This window comes from Grammomys surdaster, unplaced genomic scaffold (genome assembly GCF_004785775.1).
Source record: "Grammomys surdaster isolate TR1022 unplaced genomic scaffold, NIH_TR_1.0 271, whole genome shotgun sequence".
In the NCBI taxonomy this organism is placed as follows: Eukaryota; Metazoa; Chordata; class Mammalia; order Rodentia; family Muridae; genus Grammomys; species Grammomys surdaster.
This window is the reverse complement of record NW_021604712.1, coordinates 11965473-11986279: the sequence shown is the minus strand read 5'-3', so window position 1 is coordinate 11986279 and position 20807 is coordinate 11965473. Positions and strand designations below refer to the sequence as shown.

The following is a 20807-nucleotide window of genomic DNA, read 5'->3' as shown; positions in this document are numbered from 1 at the left end:
AACTATGCCCAAAAACATAAAGTATAATATCCTTAAGGTCTAAATAAAAATATATTAAGTAAAAAATTATTTTTGACCAAGGGATTAAAACAAAAGTCAAAGAAAGAATTCAAAACAAAATGCAGAAGACCATATCAGGAAGACAGGAAATGTTTGTCACAAGTACGGGAAAGAATGCCTAGTCAGTAGAACACATCCAGAAACTCAGACTAGAGAAGTAGGAAAGGTACCACTGAATAAGTACAATTAATACAATTAAATGCTTTAAGATGTAAAAATATGGGCTGGAGAGATGGCTCAGTGGTTAAGAGCACTGACTGCACTTCCAGAGGTTCTGAGTTCAAATCCCAGCAACTACATGGCAGCTCACAACCATCTGTAATGAGATCTGATGCTCTCTTCTGGTGTGTCTGAAGACAGCTACAGTGTACTCATATATAATAAATAAATAAATCTTTTTTAAAAAGATGTAAAAATATATAAAAGAATGAGATATGTGAAGAAAGGGGCATACTTGAAAAACGTTATCCAACATGAGAAATTCAGTAACTGAGATAAAAGCCCAATGGATATGCTGGTCAGTTTATGTCAACTTGAAACAAACTTGGGTAGAGGGAAATTCAATTCAGAAAACACCTCTTGCCTGTAGCCAAGTCTGTAGTATGGATCATTGTACTACCACTGGGCAGGTAGTTCTAGCTGCTAAAAGAAAGTAGGCCAAGCAAGCCAGTAAGCAGCATTTCTCCACGGCCTCTGCTGCAGTTTCTGCCTGACTTCCATTAGTGAGGGAGTCTGACCTGAGAACTATAAGATAAATTAAATACTTTCCTCCCCATGTTGCTTTTGGTCATGGTGTTTTATCCACTGATAGAATCCCTAATCGATAAATTTGACAGGAGATTAGGAAAAACAGAAGTGATAATCAGTAAGTGGAAGATAATGTGATATAATGACTTGCTAGGAATAATGAGATGGAAAACATGGTTAACAGGCAGACTGCAAAGACTGAATGTGCATCTACAAAAAAGCAGAAGGACCTTCAAAGAAGTATATCAGAGAGATTTACAAAACCGTACAACTAATCCTCAGATTAAGGAAGTACAATGTCCTCCAAAGGAAATGAGTGAATTAAAACCTAATAAAGTGTATTTTTTTCCTGTCCCAGCATATGAGTTTAACATCAGTCACTCCTATACCGAAAAGAAAAACACCAAACAGACTGGAAATCAATAGCTTTTCTCAAGACCCAGGAGGCACTGAGGTTGTAGGGTAAAGTGTGACACAGAAATCTGCATGTCAGCAAATACAAAAGCATAGCCTAGACTCCTGAACTCCTAGCAATGCTTAAATGTCAATCCAATAATTACCGTAAATTAGAACAAGAGTAAGGATTCTGTTGACCACAGATCCTCGGTGATCTACACACTCACCGCTTTTATCTCTAGGAACTACACTGTGCTCTAGCTGATTCCCTGTGTTGGCTAAAAGCAAATTTAAAGTTACTTTGGGAACAGATGCCCGAGCATTCTCATAAGAAAGCCTGTATTCCTGATAGAACCTTGTCTGTCACTCCTCTTCTCCTCCACACTGCAGCAGCTTGGTCTCTTTGTTTTAGAAGGAAGGCTACAGACCAAAAGAGATGTCTGTGAAGGTCACAACTCCGAGAGGGGAGCCCAGGAAAAGATGGACATTTAACCTAAGACACTTGCCCTAGCACCTACAATATCACCACACCCTAGCTCCAGTATAAAATGTAACCAGGGTAGGTTATGGCAAGGAGAAGTTTCATGTTCTGTGAGGAAGGGCTTAAGTGTGTGTGGTGTTGGGAGTGTGGGTCATGGGGGTAACTAGGTTGGTAAACAGCCTGCCTGGCATATACCAGTCCAGAGCTGGAGCTCTAGCATGGTATAATCTGGGTGTAGCAGCACATGCTTGTGGCCCTGGAGCAGTTGAGAAGTAGAGCCAAGAAAATCAGACATGAATGGTCATCTAATACTACATAGTGGCTTCAAGGCCACTCAAGACTCTGCCAAAGGGAGAGCAGTGATGAGAAACAGGGAAGACTGAGAGGATGCACAGCAATAGGAACCCTCATGTATGTAGTTCATGGAAAATCTAGAGTCACTTGGGAAGACAGTTGAACACTTTAGTAAGAATCTATCTTAGTGTTCACTCCTTGAATTCTTAGGTATTTACTCAACGTTGAGTGAAGAACGAGCCTACGCAAAAACCTGTATTTGAATGTCTATGGAAGTTTTATAATTACAGAAATTGGCATGTAACCAAAGAGAGCTGTAACAGATGAGTAGATATAAGCCAACTGTGATATACAATGGATTATTTAGGATTAAAATGAATGAGCCATCAAAGAATGAAAGATATAGAATAAACTTAACTTCCGCTTGCTAAGGGAAAGACATCAGCTGAGAAAACTACAGTGCATGGTTCCAATTACAAGATGGTTTGGAAAGGGCAAAGCTGTAGGCTGTAAACAACAGATGGGTATCAGATGCAGGGGTAGGGATCGACAGGTATGGTACAGGGGATTCCATCTGAGATGGTAATGGTGGGCTGGAGAGATGGTTTAGGCTAGGCTCACAACCGAAAGGGGACTGTAATGATGAGTAAAAACATAAAGCATTTGTCAAAACTCACAGATCTTTATAGCATAAAATAACCTCACATGTATATAGAATATGTAGGAATTACTAAGAAGGGAGGAAATCTAGTACATAGTGCAAAATATGACCAAAGGTCCCACATGATAGAGATGGGGGATTTTGACTCTTAAACTTCCAGGGGTCTAAAAAGATTCCAAAACCACTTTATTCTGGTATATCAAGCTGTTCTCAAATAGAGATGGTCTAAAAATTATTTCTAAAACCACCACACACTTTTATGGGGGGGCATGATGGGAGTCTGATGTTTTAATGCTGGAGTAAAAAGAAATCAGGATCTATGTTGTAATAATGAGAAGGGGAAACATGAATGCACATTTGGTGTAATAAAGACACAGATGTCACCTACAGAATCACACAGTTATGTGTATATGTAAGCATACGTGGGTTCTATACAGCGGTATTCATATATGTGTGCAAATATAAATATATGTGAGTTAAATACATTGGTATCTTTTCTGTCAGTTTAGAATGTCTAGAAATGAAATCTCAGCAGCACCCTATATCTCAGATTTGATTTTGTTTTTTCATTATTCTCCAATAGAAAGATCCAGGGTTCCCTGGGAGATAGTTGATTTGGGTAATTGACAGGATTACCTGTGATGAACCTGGAGCATCGTGTGAAGGCAGAAAGAGGGGAGATAGGCAGAAAGCACACGTGATACCACAGTAATAGTAGTGGGTGGAAGGAACACAAAGCACCTATACCCAACGGCACAATGTACAGTCTGAGCAAAATAAATACTGGATTGCAATCAAGTCTATAAAAGGAATGTCATTAAGTTTACACTGACTTAAATAAGTAATTTAATAAATGAGTACATGGGATGCAATAGATACATTGTCTGTACAGACGATATAGTCATTCTGCCTCTAAGGTGGTAAAACACATTCCTCACTAATTGAAGGTGGTCTTGCATAGTGACTTTCTTCCAAAGACAATTAGGGTGACAAGGGCCATCCTTGAAAGTTTTCTAAAAATATAATCCTGTCCATATTTAGCAACAACACAAAAAAGCCAGGGTTAGTGAGATGCACTCCCAAAACCAATGAGGTAGAGATAGGGAGATCCCTGGGGCTATTTATACCTGAAGTATTCCAGAGCACTGAGACTCAGTCTTCAAAATAAAGGGGACAATGTGGAAGGCAGTGGTGAGAAGCAAACAGCAGCCCAGGCCAAGTGCCTGTACACACACACACACACACACATACACACACACACACTTACACAATAAAAACTCTCTTCGTGTGTGTGTGTGTGTGTGTGTGTGTCCTTCCCCTCTCCTTCCCTCCTCCCCCATCATGGATACCAAGATGGTTTGAATGAGAAACTGAAAAACTTGGCCCTCTTAGGCTCATGTACTTGGACGTGTTATTCCCAGCTGCTGATGCTATTTAGGAGATGGAGGATGTGCATCACTAGGGCAGGCTTTAGGCTTTACAGCCTCACACTACTTCCTGTTCTCTCTGCTTCCTCTATGTGGATTAAGAATGTGATTAGCCAGCTTCCCCATCTTGGCGAAATTTATCTCTCTGGAACCATAATCCAAAATAAACTCTTTCTTCAAAAGAAGAAAGAAAGAAAAGACAAAACAACAGAAATAAATAAATCATGCTGCAGTAAAGCTATAACATATAAAAAGGTACTATCCTAAAAGGACAAAGTCATAGGTTATCCCTAAAGGAGCACAATATGATAACTAACCAGTAAAATTCAACAGCATCCCCAGTCAAGGAAGGAACACTTTCAAACTGTGGAAAGAAACCATAGAACGTAACTGTGAAATCTATGCCGAGCTAAATGGTTATTCAAGAGTCAAGTCAAAATGAAGGCCATTTCAGATAAACAAGGGTCTTTTTTGTTTTGTTTTCAATTTAACTGACACCACCTCACCTAAGGGCTTTATTCCTGGAAGAATCAGAGGTTTTGTTTGTTTTATTTTTTAGAGGGAGACAAAACTCTGGTTCTATATACTGGAAACTCTAAACAGGATTTTAAAAAGAAACTCTTTTTCTATTGACTTTTATATGTTTATGAATAATCTCAATCATACTGATTAGCCTCTAAATAAATATCCCATCAAAATTAAAATGCTTAGGCAGTCATGTTGGTGAGATTGGGCATAAAGGGAAGAGCACAGCAATCAGTTATCCAATACCAAATGGTCATCTCTGGGGAAAACTTTATAAATACTTATACATATACATATATATTATGTACATGTGTGTGCATGCATGTGTGTGTGTGTGTGTGTGTGTATTGAGAAACATTATACAGACTACACACACACACAGAGATAGATGCATATAGTAACAATTAATTTAAAAAGAGACCATGAATTTGAAAGAAAGAAAGGAGGAGTATATGAGACGGTTTGGCATTAGAAAAGAGAGAGAAATGGTACATTATAATCTCAAAACACTTAAAAAATTAAGATGCCACTCAGCTTCAATATATAAATGGTTAGTTTTCAAGTAGAAAAGTGAAAAACATCTCAGAGTATGGATTCTAGACCTGAAGAACATTACATGAGACAAAGAGCATAAATGGGAGATTTCTGCCAGAACTCACATTGATTTTTTTTTCACAAATGATATTAAAGGCAGAAAATGTCTAAGTTTTCAGTTGCCTCTAACATCTACATAGAAATAGCCCATGGCGCTAACATATAAGAATAGGTTAACAACTAGGAAAGAAAGTAGGTTTCATCTTGGTAATATGAGGATCTACCACCAGGAAATAACCTGGCTTTGTTATTCTGTACTTCTCAATCAATATAAAGAGCAAAACAGAAATACTTACCCCCTCCAGATATTTTAAGAAAAAGAAAGCAGAACAGAAAGATCAATATTGAAAGATAATCAAAACCATAGAGATTAGGCTGCCTGGCAGTTCAATGCTAAAGCGCTTGCTTAGCATTCTCCTGGTTCTCAGTTTGAGCCCCAATAGCATCAAAATACAGTCAGGAAGGGCTGGACAGCAGGGCTACTCTATATGCTAAATTATCATTAGATGCCTAGAGGAGAAAGAAGCCTGGCCATGACTGGCAGTTGGCATTGGTATGGGCCAGGAAACTGATGGCATCAATGCCAGTGGATTCTAAGTAGCCCATGGAGTTCACCACAGCAGCTGGCCCAACACATCTTCCAGGTCACTTAAGGAACAGAGTGCTCACACAGGTGACCCACTTCTCTTGCTCTGTAGAGTAAGATACCTAGCAGAAACCGGGAGTATAGACCAACCTTGGAACCACAAAGAGACAGATCCAGTCCTGATCTAGCAGGCCTCTCTGCTCATGGCCTAGAAGGAATGCTTCAAGGGAGTATGCACTAGTGAATTTGAAATTCAGGTAGCCCCAGGCCTAACCTCCAAAGTTGCAAAGCAGCAGAGACAGCCTGCCCTATCAAAAGTAGGCTGGCATCGCTGTGACAAAGGCACAGCTTCTGTGATGGTCACTGATATCTGTGAGGAAGCAATAGACGTCCTTCTCAACAACTCTTCATTCATACTGTTAGCATGAGTAGTCCCCTAAATCCCGGAAAAATCTAATTAAACTCACAGCTTCCTTATGTATTTGTAATTCCTTTTTCTCCTGAAAATCTATAAGTAATACCTTTACTACAGACATTTGGGCTTCAGTCTTTCTTATAGACTTGCAGAAAGCTAATAAATTACTGTGCCCAGAAATACCTTGGTGATTCATTTTAAGTAATCACGACACGGTTTTGTCTCTAGGAGAAGCCAAGCACCTCTCTGTACTGCAGACCCAAATTCTACTTCCCTTCCAATCTGGAGTATGTCCAGGTGTCCTCGGTACATGGAACAAGGGGACACTGAGAAAACCAAATTCAACTATTCACAGCCTTCTTTTCTTCTGAGTCTTACAATGAAGTGTCACACCAGGAAGCATACACACCAATTGCCAGGAATAATGTTCCCATCACACAATCAGGGACAGCATGACTTCAGCACTTCCTCATAACTTAGGTGATTAAGCAATTTGCATATATTTCCAGAGGAGGGGAAAAAACTTTCTAAATGACCTTTTGGGATATATTATCCTCCTAATATATCAGGAAAAAATTTTCCAGTCAGTCTAAATCATGAAGTAGTTAGGGAAAAGTTGCAGAGCAGAGAGAGGGGGCCACATTTAAATCCATACAACAGTGTCTCTCAGTTCTAGCCCAGATTTCTGCATACTCAGCAGATCCTGCTACATGGGGGCTAAAATAAATTGGCATCTATCTCTATATTCTCTGTAACCTAGAAAAATAATCAGCTCCTTTTCAGTTTGACCAAGCAATGCATTTGTCCTAACATTTTATAATCAGGTCATTACAGATGATCAAGTTAGGAAATAAGAGATTCCTAGAGAAGGAAGAGTCCCTGGCATTTAATGATCTAGCCCAAGAACTCGAATTCAGCTACCATTATCAGGTTATTCTGACCTTTCTCAACCTACCAGGCATTGCTGCAGTTGCTTCACCTTCCATTCTGTGCCACAGCACTCCCTGGTCTCTCAGAAAGGCTTCCCAAGCCACTAAGTGTTCTACTTCAAGTTTGTGTCACTGCGAACACCCAAGGCCCAAACACTGAAGCTCCAGCTGAATGGCAGAATAAACAGGAAAGAAAGATAAGACAGCAGGAGACAAACTGTCTCCTGTATGCTTCCGAACCAAACACAACCCGATCAGAACAGAAAACTGCAACCAAGCAAGTCACCAATGGCTGGAAACAGAAATTCCAAGGCTTTGGGAGCCTGTGGCTGCTGCAGGGAGGAGGGAGGGTTTCAGGAAGACCTGAGATATGCAAATGAGATGAAAGTAACTGTCAGTCAGCATTCTTATCCCCTCTCCTTTCCCTAGGTCAATTTTAGCATCAAATTTATAAATAAAGGATACAAACGTCAAATATATTTCCACATACTGGGTTTCCTCCCTCTGCTGGGTACAGGTTCATGGTTGTCCCAATTGCTGCTGCTGTTCTTATGCATAGTAGGAAATAAAACTGAGGAAATAAAAGAACAACTTACTTGCCTAACTATGGGCCATTTCTTTACATCTGTAGTTATGCATAGATGGCAATATGCAAATAACCAACTTATCATTCAAAGCAGTATTTATAATAAGACTCAGGGCTGATGAGGGTAAAACTGAATTATATACTGAATCAATGTATCAAAACTAGCACATAGTCCCTGGTTAGAAATTTTCATATAAAGAGCTTAAGAGGCAAACAAGCAACAACAACAAAATAGCTTTGAGACTAGTGCTTCTACATCTAAAAGACACTAAGTTTTAAGACACCAAAAGAAAGATGGAAACCAAAAATCCCGACTATGATGTTATAATATATAATGCTAGTGATATTATCAACAAGCTAAATTCCCGTTTAAAAATGTTTTAGACCCACAGTAGGAATGTTTTATAACTGTTAACTTGTTTTCAGAAGGCGCTCATGATATGAAGAATAAAATGAAAAGTTGTTTTAAGCATGACATAAATTGAAGTCTTCGGGGCCTGACTGCTTAAAGAACCGTCTGCATCCATTCTGTGGATTCTACTCCCATTCTGTATTCTTTTCCCATCCTCTGCAATAATGGGAGATGTGATCTGAGTTTTGAACGACGAACTTTCTCTTAACATCTTCCCTTACATACAAACTGTATTTCTAACATAACAGGCACGGTCTTTGTGTGTGTGGGCGGGTGGGGTGCTGTTGTTTTAGCACTAAGCAACCTAAAGAGATGAGCCTATCAATAGATTAGAGAGGACAGAATAAAACATGAGTGGATCCTCACACAGAAGAAATCAAAAGGAGGAGATGAAATATAATGAGAAAAAAATACCAGGGGCACATGATACCATGGTAACAAGGAGAAGATGGTGGGATGAATAGTGGCAGGGTCTCAACATCCTTAGTCTAAGAGCTGTACCACCAGTTGATACAGGCACTCTGACCCCCACCCATTCACCCACTCAAGGTCCCTTTCAGAAGCTGTGACACCAGCAGGCACTTCCTATGGTTGATGCTTTCCAAAGCTAGAAGCTGAGGATTACCAAGTGCTTGGGCTGGTTGAAATCTAGGATCATACTTCCACAACTGATCACAGACTGGCTCCCAAAGCTGGAGCAATGACTCTTACTCACACTCTGGGCTTAGAGCTAGCTATGAGTCACCAGAGATCTGCCAGTCTAGCTCCCAAGGCCTTGAATGACTCAATGACTTGAGACTGGTGGTTAATATCTGTGAAGAGCAAAGTGACCCCAGCCAGCTACTCTGTAGCATGGTCATGAACGACAGCTGCAGCAGCATAATAAAATGCAAACAATCCCAAAGAAGATAAAGTACTTAGTGCCCCTCATTTACTTAGCTACCTCAATTAAGCTACTTATCGCTTCAGTGTGGGCTAATAGTTGCCTATTTAAAATAATGACTTTTAAAAACAGCTTTAATGGATTGTAATTTATAAAACAATGCATTTTAAATGTATGGGTTAAGTATAGACAACCGTGTAAACTCACGAAACTATCACCATTATCTAGAATGAAGATTTCCATCAGGCTAGATATTTCCTTCAGGCTGGACCAGACCGTGATTGTCACCATGCAGGACAGCTGTAATGACTCAGAGACCACCTTCACAGGATGGGGACCATTAATATTCCCTCCTGGAGGAAGAGGAGGATCACATGATACTCAAGAGACGTCCAGAGCTCCTCAAGAAGCCCTCACCTCTCAGAGATCATGCAACATGAACAACTGGCCTGCATGTCATATACTGTGTTACTCATGCTTCTGTAAAGAACCCCAATAAACTCAGAGGAGTTAAGAGGGATTGTCTCATTCCTCTGTCTGTATCTCGAGAGACCAGACAGTCCACATATCTCCCAAGACAGCAGTCACCCACGATAGATGTTTTTTGCTCTCTGTGATTCCTCCCTTATCCCTTCCTTCCTTCCTCAGCTTCCAAAAAGCCACTAATATCATTCATTTCTATTGATACATTCGCTCACATACTGACTAGATATTCTATGTTGATAATGAAGGGACTCTGGCCAGTGTGGCTCTGGTAGGCCTTACCTTTCTCCCCTACGCCTTTTGCCTTGCTAAAAACCATTAGAGGACATTACTAATGCTAGCCACTGAAGTCTATTCCCTTATTTGGCCATGTCTTTTTCCTGAGGCTAACTACCAAGGTCCAGGTATCAAAGTATTGAGGTCCAGCAATCAAAACCCCCTTTGGCTCACTCAATTAACATGCCCAATCAAAATATACCACAACATCTAACACAGGCCTCCTCTTCTTCACTTCTTAAAAGCATGAAGCTCTATGAAAGGCTCCACCCACTGGTGACTCAGACAGATGCAGACACCCACAGCCAAACAGTGGATGGAGCTTGGGAACTCTTAGGAAAGAATAGAAAGAAGGATTGCAGGCCAGAAGAGGATAGGACCTCCACAAGAAGGCCAACAGAATCAACTAAACTGGACTCTTGAGGCTCTCGAGTCTGAACCATCAACCAAAGAACATACACGAGCTGGACCTAGGTCTCCATGCACATATGTACCATATGTGCAGCTTGGTCTTCATGTGGGTCCTGAACAACTTAAGCGGGGGCCATCCCAAAAGCTGTTGCCTATATGTGGGATATATTCTAATAGCTGGGCTGTCTTGTCTGGCCTGGGTAGGAAAGGAAGTACTCAGCCTCGCAGAGACTTGAAGTGCCAGAGTTGGGGGTTGGGGAGCGTACCAAGGGAATCCACATCTGCTCAGAGGAAATGAGAAGGGGCATGGGGGAAGGATTGTGGTAGGAGGTCACCCAGACGGGATGTAAAGTGAATAAATAAGAAAATAATTTAAATTAAATTAAAAGGAAATAGTTACACCTGCAAGGTCTTTTGCTGCTGTTTTTCTGCCTGAATCAGAACGCAGTCACTCTTTAACTTTTTTTTTTAACTTTTCTTTTCTTTCCTGCTTAATAAAAGATGTCTCTGTGAAAACAGGTGTTTGGGTGTGGTCTGTGCTTAATCTTGGATCCAAAGGGGAACCCCATTATGCGGGGTCTCTTGACAGATGTTTTATAGTTCTTCATATATTCTAGACATGAGTTTTTTGTCTAGTAAGCTAACAGCAAATATTTTTCCCTTATTTGTAGGTTTGCTTTTATTCCTCTAAACAGATTTTTTTATCCCAAAATACTTACATAAATCTTTATAAGTTCTACTTTTTATTATTAAGTGGATTTTTTGTTATTGTTTTTTGTTTGTTTGCTTGCTTGGCTTTCTGTAGATTATGACCTTTTTTGGAAACTTTTAATCAAGTAAAACCCCTGAAGATTGCCTGCAGTTTTCTTCAAAGGGTTTATAGTTTCACATTTTACATTAATGTTTGTAATCTGAGTTAATTTTGTATTAAATACAAAGCTATGTTAAAATTTATTTTTTCTAATTTTTATGCTATCCAATTTCAGAAGTCTCATCTGAAAAACAGATCTCTCTTCATAAGCTTTGCTTTGTCAAATCAGCTGGTTATCCTTTCAGTGGTTTTCCTCTAGATCCCAAATGCTCTGTTAACCCACGTGCTTATCCAATCTAAAGTAAGACAAACCTTAAAGCTGCTGAAATCATCCCCCACATTCTTTTTTCAAAACTGTCTGTCTTTCTTTCTTATTTTTAATACAAATTTTGAATACTCTCATATCTCTAAGTATCTTACAAGGATTGTGATATAAATTACACCAATTGAAAGAATGGTAACATATTTAGTATAATAAAGGGGAATACATTCTAGCAGATATTTGGTAAACTTTGGAGAAATTTTCATACCAACAGCCATGTCTTCTGCAAATGGCATGGTTTTACTTCCTCTTTTCCTCTTCATGTCTTCCACATCCTCTCCTCCAGCCCCCTGTGCAGCCCAGAACTTTAATTGCCAGGACAATGCTGAACAGTACTTGTGAGAAGAGATAACTGCCTCGATTCTTAGGAGAAAATTCTCTAGCTACTAAACATACATTACATTTAGCTTTTTATAGATGTTCTTTATTAACTAAGGAAGCATATTCTGCTTTCATTTTCAAGCTTTTTATGATGAGAGTTAAATTCAATTATAACTATGTGATTAGTATGTATTGATTAGTTTTCAAACATTAAAATATCTGGAATCTCTAGGATAAACCCTCCCTGTCCAGGACAGGTAAATTTTTTTCTTTTTATGTATTACTGAATTCTGTTTGGTGTTGTTTTCTTTAAAATATTGTAGTCGATATTCATGAGAGATAATCATCTCTCCTTCCTTAGGTCACAGAGAATGTTCTCATTATAAACTCCTATCTTTCAGTTTCTCTCTACTAGTAAGGGGTACACCCTGACATACCACCCTTGTCCCAAGCAAAATAGGCAATCCAATCTTGGTCCTGAGTCTCTAGAATCATACGCCTCTGCTTATTTCATAAATAGGCTGTGTTAGGTACTCTGTTATAGTAACACTAAGCTGGATAAATTACACATTCTTTTCCATTATCCTTCTGTTACTTATTTCTAGTTTGAGTCCACCATACCTGGACAAGAAGCTTTGGAAGATTTCAATTATTAGAAATGTGTTGACTTTACATAGTCATGGTATATCTTAGTGCATTCTCCATCTCTTTTAAAAAGAATTGTATTCTGTTGGTCTTGAGTAGAGCATTATGTTGGTGTTGATTACATCCTGTTGATTGACAGTGGTTATTCTGTATCCTTGCTACTTTTTGCAAGACAGAAACATTTGCAGCTGTCCCTGTGGATGGTTTTCATTTTGTCTATTTTCCTCCAGGGGTTTTACGTTCTTTTGCTTGGCTCACACAAGCTTAGGATTGCTGGGTGCTCTTGGTGGTCTGATACATTTATAATTTCACACCAGCTCCCTTTGACTCTGGCAATGTAATTTGTTGTGAAGGATAGTTTATATCAACATAGCTATATCTAGTCTGTTTTAGTTAAGGTTTGTATGCTGTACTTTCTCCTATCATTTTATTTTTACCTTGTCTATATTGCTATAATTTACCTAGGTATGTGGTTTATAACTGGGTCATTGTTTCATTTTTAGTAGACATTATTTTTAGAGCATTTTTTTTGTTTCAGAGCAAAAAAATCTGAAAGGTACAGAGAGTTCTTACACACCCTTTCTCCTTACGCATAGATAGCCCTGTGTATTACTAACAGTACCCTAAGAGGTGTATTTTTTCATAGTAACTGAACCTAGAAGGAGGACATGGAGCTGTTACCTGGAATCCATAGTTGGCACTAGCATTCTCTCCTAGTGGTGACATATTTGGGCAAATGTGTGAGAACACTATCCACTCTTAGTATTTAAAGAGGTGCTTTATTGTCCTAAAACTTCTCTACAATCCTTTGGCTCATCTCTGCCTCCCACAGAGTTAGCAAACGTGGATTTATAAGATTGATACACACATCTCTGAAGAGGTCCAGGGCAGGGGTTGGTTGGTTTTGTTTGTTTGTTTTGTTATTTTGGTTTGTTTGTTTTTTTAAAACCGACCAAATGATCAGAGAGCTGGAACTCTCACTTCAGCTCTGGAGAGAAGATAGGTGCTGGAAATTGTGTTCAATCAACTTAATTAACCATGACCACAGAATGAAACTCCAATAAATTTTCTAGATGAAGCTTAGGGAGCCCCCTGGGTGGGAAGCTCAGTGTACCAGAATCCACAGAGACAGAAGTTTCTGGGTAGGATTCACTAGGCTTTCACTAGCTCTTTCTTGTGGATGCTCACTGGCTTCCTTTAATGATGGTAATATAAATGCCACATTCCTGAACCTCAGGAGCTTTTAAGTGAATTACCAAAACTGAGGAGCCATGGGAAGGCTCCAAAAGTATATATGACCAGACCATACTATGGTATCTAAACCTCAAGAGTGGTCCATGTGTAGGCTCTGTCCTTTGGATCTAATGCTAACTCTGGGTAGTGTCAGAGCTGAAGTGACTAAAGCCTGCCCACTTGGTGTCAACATTGTTGACAGAGGCAAGAGTAAAGAGGGTCTCAGGATGACAGGTGTAGAACAGGCTCAGGAATCAAACAGTTTGCTTTTAAGCAGAGGGCAAAAAGCATTACAAAATGACTCTAACAATACAGAAAATGGAACTCTGTACACATCTAGACATAAGGGGAGAAAATTATACTTCCATTGGAGTTTGGGCAGGAAATGGTGATTGCATGAAAAATCTATAAACAAGAGAAAACAGTATACTCTTAAAAAAGAGAAAAAAACATAATTTACTACAGGGGTCAGAGATGAATAAGGATTTAATAGACTTTAATTTACACATTATAGACTATCCAAAACACTTCTCTGGAGAACGATGGGAAAAGACAAACAAGTGCGATCATGTGTTCCAAGAAGAGGAGCATATGGAGAATTGAATCCTCTCATCGCTTCTGGGCCTTTTAGCTAAGATTAAGCACTGAATTAGATCTTCACCTTCATTACTGGAAGTCCTTAAACGCTGACCATAACTTTAAAGCAAATAGCAGTGACGTGAGCACTTTATTTTTAGTTATGGGTGTAAATCTCAGAGAAACCACTAAAGGAGCTGGAGCCAGCTAGCTGAAAGACATGAATGGAGACAGACACAGAAAACCTCAGATTTCTCTTTCAGTTTTTAAATTGTGAACAAGAATTACTGAATGGCTGAGTAGTACTCTATTGTGTAAATGAACCACATTTTCTGTATCCATTCTTCTGTTGAGGAACATCTAGGTTGTTTCTAGCTTGTGACAATTTGCAGTGAGGCAGGAGTGGGTGAGTGGGTGTCAGAGTACCCTCATACAGGCAAAGGGGAAGGGGGAGAAGGGGATGGGATGTGGGGGCTTGTGGAGGGGTAACTGGGAAGGGAGATATCATTTGAGATGTAAACGAATAAAATAAAAGAATTACTGAATGAAAACAAGGCCCCCAAAGAAATGTCACCAACCACACTGTGTTATTATAAGAGGTGTTATGATTTTACAGAATGAGACAGGAGGGCTGTGTTGATATTCTCAGGACATTTTTAATTTGAGAGAGAGAAAAAAAGAGAGGGAGGGAGGGAGGGAGGGAGGGAGGGAGGGAGGGAGGGAGGGACAGAGACAGAGACACAGAGAGGATCTCACTATGAAGCCCTAACTCTTCTGGAACACCTTGCATGGACCAAGATAGCCTTAAATTCATAGAGATCTTCCTGCCTCTATTTCTCAATTGCTAAGATTAAAGGAGTGTGTCACTATGTCTAATCTAATTATATCTCATTTTTAAATGATATTCTTAGTGTTTTGGATCTTTTGCTTTTTATCCATGTAGAATCTTCTAAATAATGTTTTAATATCACAGTTGATTCGACAAGAAAGCATCTTTGGATCCAAACCTTGAACAATCTCAAACTATCTTCCCCAGGCAAGGCAAGAACCTGGACTTCCCTCTCTTTTGGCTGCTACTACTGGCTTCCTCCCAGGTCCTGGCTTGGTGCAGGGTGTCACAGCTGGATATACAGTTGGAAGCTGTCTTTCACGTCTCTAGGTATAGTGTCTTCACTCTCATGGAGGCTTTAGTATCCAATCAGAAAGGAGACAGAGGACTGCACATCCAACAGGTAGGCTGAAGCACTCAATAAGAGAGCATGCTCCAGTGAGACCCAGCCTGTGTTCACGGTGATGGCACATAGTTCTCATAGCCCACAGTGCTCCACGCCTCCTTGCTCTGCATGGTCATCCTATTGCTACCTGTTCTGTCCTCATATCAGTCTGATGCTATCTAGCTTTCTGAGGCAGCCACAGAAGCTCTTGTTCTACCATGGCAGCTGCAGAGGGTCCCTGTAAGTCTTGCATTACCTCAAAGTACAGGACTATCTGACATAGCATTTCCCATATACCTGATGACTTAAATATGTATTTAGTTTTGTCTGAACATGTGTGAGCTAAGCCTAGCTTTAAAATGTGGCATAAAGCTAGAACTACTACTACCTAAGTCAACCTGAGAGTATAAGACAGAACATGATCTTATTGGTAGGACATATGAATATTTGCCATGGTCCTCTGTTGACCAGTTTTGTTATTGTTCTATTATTCTCCTTATCTTTAGACTTAAAAGGTTACTGACATTTTTAGAACACATATAATTTGCTTATAGTTTCTATAACATGCCTCCAAATCTAATATATACCACATAAATATATGTTCTAATACATATACATTCATTTTATCATCTGAAATGTGTGTGTGTGTGTGTGTGTGTATGAGAGAGACAGAGAAGAGGGAATATAGATATAGATTCATAGATCAGTGATGATGATGCATGCCTTTAATCCCAGCACTCAAGACTCAAAGGCAGGAAGATCTCTGAATTTGAGGCCTGCCTGGTCTGCACAGCAGGTTCCAAGACACACAGGGCTACACAGAGAAATCCTGTCTCAAAAAAAATTTTTTTAAAGATATAGTTACATATAGAAAGAAACATAAGAGAGATCTCTTCAAATATGTTTCTTCTCCTAACCCCCAAATCCCCTAAACCCATTCCTCATAGATAGCCGATTGGGGAGGGGGCATTAGTTTGATTATTTCTTTGCTTGCTCTTCTAAAATGAGAAGTTGTGTGTCAGGGGCAGCTCTGCTTATACACTGAAGGCCTAGAATCATCCATAGGCCTAAAATCAGCAATAGCCCTGACATACATGCCTGCTAACACAAAATCTTGGGTCTCTGTGGAAAAACACTGAAACGGATGACTAGAAGCTATTGTAAACAAGCAGCTTTTGTGGAAAATTGCCAGGCTGAATAGTCATAGACCTTGTAGATAGGTAGCCTTGGTGGATAGCACCAACTTAGATAAGGACAAGTGAATCATAGGCAGAGTTATAGTGATCTGTCCCTTGAACCTTCACACAACTGACTCTCTGTACTAGAAGATATTTGTACTCCCCCTGAACACCTACGCTCCTCCATCATCCCTTTCCCCACATCCTGCCTTTTTGTGTATATAACCCCTGTGTGAAAAAAGTAAAATTGCAATTTGATCAGACTATAGACAGATCGCCGTTCTTTGCGTTCACCTGTTTTCCCCCATCTTCTCTTTCAGATGACCTCCCTGGACCCGTTTAATGCCCTGCTGGACAGGACACTTGTGAAATGTGTACAGTAAGTTACAGGTAAAATTTTAGGTATTCCTGATTGACAAATAGGCCTATTAGAAAACTGTATGCACTCTAGGTATTCCTGATTGACAAATAGGCCTGTTAGAAAACTGTATGGACTCTGAAAACTTATGTTTCCCAGGTCACATTCACTTTTCTTGGGGTTTATATTTTTGAAGAAGTCGACTTATTCCACATTTCCTTCAGATAATTTGTGGGTGATGAACTCCATTTCCATGCATAGTTTAAAGTTTTTCTGACTTCCTACTTGGTTGTGCAGAGATTTTCAAAGTGAAAATTGGAGTTTTGGCATTCGAGCTCTGTATCAATCTACTCATATGCTGCCTGAATGAGAAGGATGGCATTCTGCATGTGTCCTTTGGAGAAAGGTCTTCCATTACTCTCCCAGATGAATGTGAGATTTTTATTCTCCTACTTGGCATCCTGGAAGTAAAGGACTCATCGGATCTTTTACATCTAACTATTCATTTCTTCAACTCCAGAAGAAAGAAAAAACTTCCTATTTACAAAATTTTTAATTTTTTCAAAGTCTACTTTTAATGATGGTTCTTAAATGTTTTAACCTCCCCTTTATCCCACCACCCACCAAAGGTAGTACAAAAGAAAGAAGAAGGGGGAAGTGGTCCTGTTTAGAAATGGTTCTTTGGAACAAATCCATCTGTGTTGTCAGGAAATCAGCAGTTCAGTTTATAGGTCAGCAGTGACAGCTTGACCTACTTGCAAACTCTTCTTGGATATACCAGCAATCCAGTTCGATAGACTTAGGATAGCAGCAGTGGTGGCATGACCTAACAGGAACAGCTAGGCCTCAGCCAAATCAACACGAGTCAGCAGGAAGGACTTGGATCACCAGGAATGCCAGACGTTCTCGGCTGTGCCTCTCTTTGAAGTGAAGATCAGCAGAGACTTGAGACGAACCAGTGTTGCACAGCTAGCTCTACCACCAGGCCCCTCTCATAGTTTGATGAGTCCTATTTATACTCCCTCTAAACATCATGTATCCTCTACAGGTCTTCTCTTAACACATGTCTTGCCTCAGCGTGTGAGTCTGCCCCAGCTGACATCACTCTGCCAATCAGCTCGAATCCACTGAAACGACAAGAAGCTTTTTGGTGTGTTTCTCTCTGTGGATTCCCAACAAATGGAATACGCAATGTAAGGCAGACCAATACACATGAGTCCTTAGTGAAGAATCCTTCATCACGTGCCCTTTTACGTGCTTGCTTTACCAGAACATTCTTTCACCTGTGTCTGCTTCAGTGAAACATTGCTTCAGGAGTCTGCCTTAGTCTTTCACTTGTGTCCACTGCAGCAAAACATTGCTTCAAGTGCCTGCTTTAGCCTTTACCCTTCAATTGGGCCCACTTAAGGAAAACACTCCTTCACGTTTTTGCCCCCAGCAAAACACCATCCAACACAACTGACTTTTCAAAGAACCCTTAAGTTTCCACTTCATAGTCATACTTTCAATCAACAAGATTTCCAGATATACTTAATCACTGTTTCCAAATATAACTTCATACCCATGTGCTCCTCCAAGAAGGTAAGCCCCAATACATGGATACAAGGTGAAATACAGACCCTGGAGATTCATTGAATATTTTATGTCCAAAATAGATATGCTGTTAGGGATCACATGACCACCATGATAGACTCAGTAGCCAACTCCATGGCAGTGTGAGCACCAGGAAGAACAGAAGATGCAGTGGAATAAATATGCAAAATGAACAGAGAAAGAGATCCCTAGGACAAAAGGTAGACAATGAGGATTGGATTCAAATTCCCAAATGCCCTTTGTAAAACAGAACAGCCAAACTAATGGAATACCATGACCACCACATTGGCGGTCTCACATGACCACCAATGGGACAAAGGCATGTGAGAGTGCTTTGTGAATTTCAGGTTAGATTCATAAATGATGTCATGGTATGCCTCTTTTCAAATGTGCACAGTAAAACCATACCTAAAGTCACACAGCCAAAGCTTCCCCCATATCAGGCACAGGCCTAAATCAAAGGCCTAAACCCACCTTGTTTTACTCACAAACCTTTCCAGATTTTCCAGCAGCATTAGTGATAAGTCCAAAGACATTTCTCATTTCCTCCCAGAATGGCATTTCTGAAAAGCATGCAGTTTTTCTAAGACCAGCTGAAGCTACACAGTGTCTCCCATCTTGCTCTTCATTCCTTCTCTGGGTATAAGTTCCAAGCACTTTGAGGCTGTAAAAACTCAAGAAGCCAACAGAATCTTTGTGCTGGTCTGTCTACAGCAGCTGCTTCTTGCCTATGCAAAACATTACTGGATGGGAACACTCCCCCCTCATGATTATTCCCTTCATTTTATACTTTCATCCACTGCTCATAATTTTCCCTGTCAGAAACAATGAAGGTGCCATCTGCACACTGCTGCTTTAATGTGTGCCTGATGGTTATTGTCAAAGAATTGTCCTGGGTCACTGTCATTGCATTAATTGATCTGTGCACAAAACAAGCTGGAGAGTTCAAATGATCCTGTCCGGCTCAGGGAAGAGAGGAGGCGAGGAGGAATTCCCCACAGCCCTTGTCATCTTCAGCTGTGAGATGTTCAGCTGGTGATGGAAGAGTCTGAGGCAGGCTCTACTTAGCTGGAGTTCTTTTTTTTTTTGGTTTTTCGAGACAGGGTTTCTCTGAGTAGCCCTGGCTGTCCTGGAACTCACTCTGTAGACCAGGCTAGCCTCGAACTCTCGAACTCAGAAATCCACCTGCCTCTGCCTCCCAAGTGCTGGGATTAAAGGCGTGCGCCACCACCGCCCGGCTTAGCTGGAGTTCTAAACACACAATCCATAATATGAAATAGGAAAGTCTCACAGTCAGATGTAGAGAGACACTTCTGCTTGAAATATCCCATACTGCCTGCAATGTAGCTAACTTTAAAATATGTATTTACAGCCTGATTTCCAAATGTCTTCAGGTTGCATGTACACACACATACTGGCCTTTGTCATAGTCAGTTTCCATTAGTGTAACAAAATGCCTAAACTAATCAATTGACAGGATGGGCTGGAGTTCAAACACGGAAAGAGTTTCAACTCACGCTAGGCAAGTACTCTGTCATTGAACTACACCCTCAGCTCTTGGAATTTTTAAATATCTCGTGTGTGTGTGTGTGTGTGTGTGTGCGTGTAAGAGAGAAAGATGCCAATACCATAGCATACGCATGAAGGTCAGAAGACAACATGAGGGAGCCAGTTCTCTCCTTTTTCCACAATGTAGTAGGTTCCAGGATAGAACTAACATCCTCTGATCCCACTGAGCCATCTTACCAGACACAAATAATCAATGCAAAGGATAGAGATTTAAGAACATGATTGCCTGGCCTTGTTGCTTTAGACCAGTGGCAGCACAGGTCTAAAATCCTGCTGTTTCTTGCCTATCCAAAACTGAATGGGGACACTTCCCATCAGGAGTATTCCTTTAGAGTTTATACTTTAATCTACTGCCCATAATTTTCACTCGCAGAAACAGTGAAGATGCACAGCAAAGTATCCAGCAGAGGATCTATGCTTCCCTTAAGTAGAGCATATTCCCAATAACCTACTTCCTTCCCTAAGCCCCACTGCATAGAGGTTCTATCCCATCTGCCAAAAGTGCCAAGTGTGATGGGCAAGTCTTCAACATGCATGCTTTGGAGACCTTCCTTGCTAGTTTTGATGTAAAATTGACACAACTAGAATCATTTGGAAGAGACAACCTCTTGAGAAATGTCCCAATGGATTAGTCTGTGAACAAAGCTATGGTTCATTTTCTTGATTGACAATTGACATGACAGGGATCCAGCTCACTGTGGGTAGTGCCATTGCTATCCTGGTGGTCCTTTGTGTAACTTGAAAGCATGCTGAGCAAGTCATAAGATACAAGCCAGTAAGCAACACTTCTCCATTACCTTATCTTCAGTTCCTGCATTGAG

At 40.2% G+C, this 20807-nt stretch overlaps 1 protein-coding gene across 2 annotated transcripts in view; it reads right to left on the bottom strand.

Moving 5' to 3' along the window:
- The window catches only part of Chrna7 (cholinergic receptor nicotinic alpha 7 subunit), a 112783-nt gene that overhangs the window by 68776 nt on the left and 23200 nt on the right, over positions 1–20807 (bottom strand). The window lies entirely within an intron of this gene.